The 6,744-nt window shown below is 44.6% G+C and overlaps 1 long non-coding RNA gene across 1 annotated transcript in view; it reads left to right on the top strand.

The window, feature by feature from the left end:
- LOC107726973 (uncharacterized) overlaps positions 1-6,744 on the top strand; it is a 23,429-nt gene that overhangs the window by 16,290 nt on the left and 395 nt on the right. The gene's annotated exons all lie outside the window — the stretch shown is intronic.

Genomic DNA, 6,744 nt, shown 5'->3' on the forward strand with positions numbered 1-6,744 from the left:
AGACTAGAGGTTAAAGTAGAGCATAAAGTGTCAGTTGCTGCATTCACATCCAGCGATGTGAGATGAGTAGGTGAGGGAAGAGAGGAGGATACTACATGTGATGTAGTACTGCGTGTGATGTTAGAGCGTTATCGATAGACAGGAGGAATGGTTTGGAAACACATGATAGAAGTGGAAAAGAGAGGACAGGAAAGGAGAGTGTGTAAAGGGATAAATAAAAATATACTTAAGTTCATTGCTTAGTGAAGTCGCGCAGGTAAAGTCGCAGGTCTTTACACTTGTTGGTCTTCACACGAGGAGGGCTGAACGCTTCCGCGTCAGCGCACAGGCATCAAATAAATAGGTGCCAACCCCTCAGAGGACCTCAGATGATGCCAACCCTGAAACATGAGATGAGTAGGTGAGGGAAGAGAGGAGGATACTACATGTGATGTAGTACTGCGTGTGATGTTAGAGCGTTATCGATAGACAGGCGGAATGGTTTGGAAACACATGATAGAAGTGGAAAAGAGAGGACAGGAAAGGAGAGTGTGTAAAGGGATAAATAAAAATATACTTAAGTTCATTGCTTAGTGAAGTCGCGCAGGTAAAGTCGCAGGTCTTTACACTTGTTGGTCTTCACACGAGGAGGGCTGAACGCTTCCGCGTCAGCGCACAGGCATCAAATAAATAGGTGCCAACCCCTCAGAGGACCTCAGATGATGCCAACCCTGAAACAACATACAGAACTACCACATTTTGCTATAAGTTTGATTGCATCATATAATAATTGCTGTTAATAGTATTCATTGTCTGTTTGATTACGTCTTTAATTGATTTTCCCATACATTTCTGCCATATGTACATTAACTGACAGTCACCACTGATAAGCTACCACTAAATATTGTAGAAACTTAATTTGCTGTAAAGTTGCTTTGCAACGATTTGTATCGTGAAAAGCGCTATACAAATAAACTTGAATTGAATTGAATTAAATACACAGTAAAGTGAAATCAGCTGTGGCCGCCTTCTAATTAGCACAGTCAATAGCCTATAGCAGGGCAAATACTCAAATCGAAACTACAGTTCGCACTTAAGCATAGGAAGGGAGCAATGCAAATAACACAGGCTCCTTCTAAGCCGAGGGCAATTATTAGAATTACCAGTAAGTGCAATCAAAAATACAAACTCCAACGAAAATACAAAGTATAAATAGGTAGAAAACGAAATATTCCTTCCTAGCAGCAAGTAATAATTTAAACAACAGACCTATAACAAGTATTGTGCAAAACACTCACGCCTTGCTGTCCATCTCTTCTGTTGACTAATCGCTTGTCCCCAAGCAAGACCAGAAAGGAGAACGGCACTCGTTGCGAAAGAGCTCGCACGCTACAACATTGACATAGCAGCCCTCAGTGAAACACGCCTCCCTGACGAAGGATCTCTCACAGAACTTACCAGTGGATATACGTTCTTCTGGAAAGGAAAAGCCCAGAATGAAGATAGGATCCACGGCGTTGGATTGGCCATCAAGACCAGCCTGCTAAAGAACCTTCCTGACCTCCCTGTGGGAATCAACGAGAGGCTCATGAAGATCCGCCTACCTCTCAACGACAAGCGGTACGCGACAGTCATCAGCGCATACGCCCCCACACTAACCAGCGCAGAGGAGACAATTCAGCATTTTTACGCCGACCTCAGTTTCATTCTGTGCTCGGTATCAGCCAGCGACAAGTTGATCCTGTTAGGAGACTTCAATGCTCGCGTCGGCCAAGATCACACCAGATGGAAAGGAGTGCTCGGGAAGCATGGAGTGGGAAAGACAAACAGCAATGGCCTACTTCTTCTCAGCAAATGTGCCGAGTTCGAGCTCCTCATCACGAACACTATATTCAGGATGGCAAACAAGTACAAGACAACTTGGATGCACCCCAGATCAAAGCAGTGGCACATGATAGACTACATCATTGTGCGCCAAAGAGACATCCGAGACGTCCTTGTCACCAGGGCCATGAGGGGAGCAGAATGCTGGACGGACCACAGGCTAGTTAGAGCCATACTCCAGCTGCACATCGTCCCTCACCACCCAAGGCGTGCTAAGGTCATACGCTCAGCATTCAACATCGTCAGACTCGAAGATCCTTCCTACCTTTACAAGTTTCAGTCCACGCTGGATGCCAATGGACCACTAATTGGAAATCCAACTGAGAAATGGAACCAGTTCAGGGATGTAGTGACAGAGACAGCCAAGGAGGTGCTAGGCCCCAAGGAACGCACTCATCAGGACTGGTTCGATGAAAATGAAAGTGCCTTTGGAGACCTGCTGGGCATGAAGAACAGAGCATTCCTGCAGTGGCAGAAAGACCCAAGGTCTGCATCCAAAAAGGAGAGGTTCAAGTCCCTCCAAGCCCAGGCACAGTGAGAAATCACAAAGATGGAAGGTCAGTGGTGGGAGAAGGCGGCGGAAGAAATACAACACTACACCGACACAAACAATGCCAGGCAGTTCTTTGGCTCTCTCAAGGCAGTCTATGGTCCCTCAAAATCTGGTTCTGCCCCCTTACTTTCTGCAGACGGCACCACGCTCATCAAAGACAAACAGGGCATCAACAACAGATGGAGAGAACATTTCAGCCAACTGCTCAACCTCCCATCTGCAGACAACCAGTCAGCCCTCGACCAGATCCCTCAAAATCCCACTCTTGAGCAGCTGGATGACCCCGCATCCCTAGCTTAGGTTCAGAGGGCCATCAAGCAAATGAGCTCTGGCAAGGCAACCGGCAAAGATGGTATTCCTGCAGAGTTGTACAAGGCACTTGGTGAGGAGGCACTCCCGGCATTCCATTAAGTTCTGTCCAGCATCTGGGAAGAGGAAGATATGCCCTCGCAGCTCCGTGACGCCATAATAGTTGCCCTGTACAAGAACAAAGGCCCACGAGCAGATTGCAGCAACTACAGAGGTATCTCTTTACTCTCCATTGCAGGCAAGATCCTCGCACGCATTATGCTCAACAGACTACTGACATCAGTCTATGAACAGAACCTGCCTGAGTCACAGTGTGGCTTCTGCCCAGATCGCAGCACCATCGACATGATCTTCACTGTGAGTCAGGTGCAGGAGAAGTGCCTAGAACAGAACATGAACCTCTATATGGTCTTCATCGATCTGACCAAGGCATTCGACACGGTCAACAGAGATGCCCTGTTGGTCATACTCAGAAAACTCGGCTGCCCAGCAAAGTTCACCAAACTGATCCAGCTGTTTCACATCAACATGACAGGAGAAGTTTTGTCAGGTGGAGAGCCATCCGATCAATTCGGCATCTCCAATGGCGTGAAGCAAGGCTGTGTCCTTGCACCGGTGCTCTTCAATCTGTTGTTCACCCAAGTGCTGCTACATGCTGTGAGAGACCTGAACCTGGGCGTGTACATCAGGTACCATATCGACGGTTCACTGTTTGACCTTCGCCGCCTGGCAGCCAAAACAAAGACACTGGAGAGGCTCTTCACAGAAGCTCTCTTTGCAGACGACTGTGCTTTCATAGCGCATCAAGAGAATCATCTACAGACCATCGTAGATAGATTCTCCACAGCAACAAAGCTGTTTGGGTTAACCCTCTAAGCGCCAAAGTCGCAAAATTGTGACAAGTCATACTTAATAAAATAGGCTGTAGATCCTAATATGGTGTAATATCTCATTTGTATTCCCTACCACTAGATGGCAGACATGTAGTACTTTGATTCTAGATCAAAATGACGTCATGTTCCTATTCAAAGTGTTCGAGCAAATAGCAGAGCAAGTGAGCTATCTATTTGCCTTTTGGAAATGACGATCGGTCATCTAATCATCGCACCTCTCCCGGTACATCTTTGTAGCGCAATGGTGCCGCCGTGCAAGACGCGAGTGTTCACGAAGCACAAACAAGTTATCATTTCGACCATTTGCCCAGTGGGGATAGGGGGTGGCAGCGGTGGACGTGGTCGTAGTGTCTATAGGAGAGCTGTTGCTAGAGGTAGAGGCAGCAGGGGTAGGAGAAATAGGGCTGGAAGTAGCACTAGTTCTTTGGATCCAGCGCCCCAAAGTGGTGGGTGTCCCCGCGGTAGACGTGGCCATGCTGTGTGTGGGAGAGCCGGGAGACGTGGTAGAGGCAGCAGGGGTGATCTGGTCTACTATTTCTTGAATATTACTGATGAACTGATCAAAAAGTAGGCTACTGTTTCACATGCGTTTTACTACTATATAGTATTGCAATATAGTAATAATTTAGTACTTTCGCCTGTTTTATTGTTGGTTTCCTCTTTTCTGATCATTTAGAATGAGGATAAAAAGACAAAAAAAAAAACATGCAAATAAATTCAAATATCAATTCAAAATCTACTATTTCCTGATTATTATGAAATTCAAGATGGCCGCCCTGGAAGACGTCATAATATGCTAATTAGATGAGTATATTTACACCCCACATAAACTTTCGGTCATGCCCAACATTTTTCTAATTTACAGTAGATCTCTATCTTTAAGCCCTTTCAAGCCACAAGCTTTTGAAATATTGATGTCAAAATCCAGCATTTTTTCCAAAAAACCCTGGCGGCTAAAGTGTTAACTATCAGCCTCAGCAAGACAGAAGTTCTATACCAGCCTGCACCAGGAAGAGAAGCAGACCAGCCTTGCATCACCATAGATGACACCCAGCTCTCAAATGTTACCACCTTCAAGTACCTGGGCAGCAAAATCTCCAATTCCAGAGTCCAAAAGGCCAATCAAGCTCTTGGGAGACTGCGCTCCAAAGTTCTACAACACAGCGGCATTCGCCTCTCCACAAAGCTAAAAGTATACAGAGCAGTGGTCCTCACCTCACTTCTGTACGGCTGTGAAACATGGACGCTCTACTGGAGACATATCAAACAGCTGGAGCAGTTCCACCATCGCTCCCTCCGGTCAATCATGAAGATCCGCTGGCAGTACAAAGTCACCAACCAAGATGTCCTGGACAGAGCTGGCTCAACAAGCATTGAATCCATGATTCTGAAAATGCAGCTCCGATGGTCTGGCCACGTCATCCGCATGGACCCGCAGAGGATGCCAAAGCAGGTGTTCTTTGGAGAGTTGGCCACAGGGTCCAGACACCAAGGGCGCCCAAAGGAAATATTCAAAGATAACCTCAAGTCACATCTAAAATGGGCTGACCTGAACCCAAAGCAGCTGGAGCTTGCCGCCTCTGACAGAGCCAGTTGGCACGCCCAAATTAATAAAGCAGCCACCGCATTTGAAGAGGATCGCCACCATCATCTTGCAGCTGCAAGAGAACGCAGACACAGAGCTGCCGCTGCCCCTGCTCCAACTACTGGTGAACCTTGCCCCCTCTGCAACCACCTCTGTGCTTCTGCCTTTGGGCTTCGAAGCCACATGAGGATCCACAGATGACTGCACAAAGCCTCAATCGTCATTCTCGACCCCTGAGAGACTACCTGACTAACTGATATATACAGTATATATAACTTAACTAACTCAATATATACCTTAAAGAAATGGTAAATTCTTATTAAGTGAAGAGGTTTAATTTTTTGCCACATGCTGCTGTAGGGCTACAGAAACTAAGCTTAACTGGCATGACTATTTGGCATTTACAACATATATAATAATCATTTTTAAAATAGATAATACATTTAAATATTTATGTAACGGAAGAGGTCTGACGCAACAGGTTAGTATATACAATCAAGTTTATTTGGTCACAGAGAGTACGGGTGTAGGATCCAGATGATGACACGGTGAGTGTATAGTTCGTAGAACAGTTCAAAGGATATGACGAGTGGAATAACCAGAATCCTTTCCTTTACAGGAGCTGGCATGCACACAGGAGGAGCACACACCTCAGCTCTCTGGGAATTAGGAGGAACAGGAGACACTTGGAGGAACACAGGCGGTAAGTAATGCAGGTCAGTATTCAAATGGAAGCCGTAGCAAAGTCAGAGAGTCCTCTACGTGTATACGAGACCAGACAATGAGGGTGTCTGAGGTGTGTGGTTTTATACAGGCTGGTTGATGAGGTGCTTGATTGGTGACAGGTGCAGGTGCTCAGAACTCCGGTGATAGAGATCGTTGTGATTGGGTGGTGGTGGAGCCTGGCCGATCTGTTACAATTTACAGCTATTAAACAAATAAGACAATTAGTAAATTTATTTGAAATACTTTCTAGATAGTATGAATTAAATGTGTTTTGCATTTAATATATTCATATAATATGTATGAATAATAAAGGCACAAGCTACAATTGAGTATTGTAGGCAGAAGGAGATAGCATTAGAACGCAAAGCCGTGTAATGTTTATCATCAAACCTAAAAGTTTTTTTTTTTGTCCATTATTATTTTAAATGTATTTATTCTGAATATTTTCATTTATATTAGGGATGGGCGATACCTCTTTTTTTTTTTTTTGATCCGATACCGATATTTTCAAGCACAGTATCGTCGATATCGATACCGATACCTCTAAACTAAACTGATCTTTTAAATTATTAAAAGAATATAATCAGTAATTATACTCACTTAATATTAGATTTTTAAAGCCATGTTTTTTAACATTTCATAGGTCTTTTTTTTGTTTACACTGTCAGAAATAAAATATACTATAATTGTATTTTAGCCCTTTACTGGGGCAGTAACCTCACAGGTGCAACTATATCCCTAAAATTGAGCATATTAGTACCATACAAGTATGCATGCTTTAAGGGTAGATAAGTTACAAAGGTGCACCTTTGAGG

This window comes from Sinocyclocheilus rhinocerous, unplaced genomic scaffold (genome assembly GCF_001515625.1).
Source record: "Sinocyclocheilus rhinocerous isolate Xijiao unplaced genomic scaffold, SAMN03320098_v1.1 scaffold3777, whole genome shotgun sequence".
Lineage (NCBI taxonomy): Eukaryota > Metazoa > Chordata > Actinopteri > Cypriniformes > Cyprinidae > Sinocyclocheilus > Sinocyclocheilus rhinocerous.